The sequence below is a fragment of the Limulus polyphemus genome, unplaced genomic scaffold (genome assembly GCF_000517525.1).
Source record: "Limulus polyphemus unplaced genomic scaffold, Limulus_polyphemus-2.1.2 Scaffold2549, whole genome shotgun sequence".
Taxonomy (NCBI): Eukaryota; Metazoa; Arthropoda; class Merostomata; order Xiphosura; family Limulidae; genus Limulus; species Limulus polyphemus.
In genome coordinates this window covers 10,117-10,705 of record NW_013668159.1, presented here as the reverse complement: position 1 = coordinate 10,705, position 589 = coordinate 10,117, and positions in this window count along the sequence as shown.

Genomic DNA, 589 nt, shown 5'->3' with positions numbered 1-589 from the left:
CTAGTCAACACCAACCACCGCAACCAACAAATAAACCTCTATATTATAACGTCTCCACGGCCGAAAGAACTTGTTCGGTGAAACGATTTCAACCCGCGACCCACAGATTGGGAATATCAAGTACCCTAACTACCAGGCCATGCTAGGTCCACAATATTTCTGTTCCATTACTCAGATGCTTTACATTTTGTGAGTACATTATACTATAGTGATCTTTATCCTACCCCATTTCTTATTTCGAGAATGTAATAAAGCTCAGAAAAATACTAGATATCCAAGATATTTATGAAATTTTTTACTGCATATTAAATTCATAAGAAAATGCCAGTTTTCTGTCTTATAAGTATTGCAAATGACTGATTACGTACTTTTGCAATGAAAAAGGTCAGAAGCAAAGATGTAGTCAAGATCGAGATCAATATATTTCTATGCGACCAAAAATTCAAAAAATATACGTACTATTATTGTTATAGCATTTGATCTCGACCACCCGGTCTTTGCAACATATCTTGATAGAAGTCAAAAGTCAATGTATTGTTACGACAGCGGAGTTCACGTAACGCTGGTAACACATAATGAGTATCTAGAA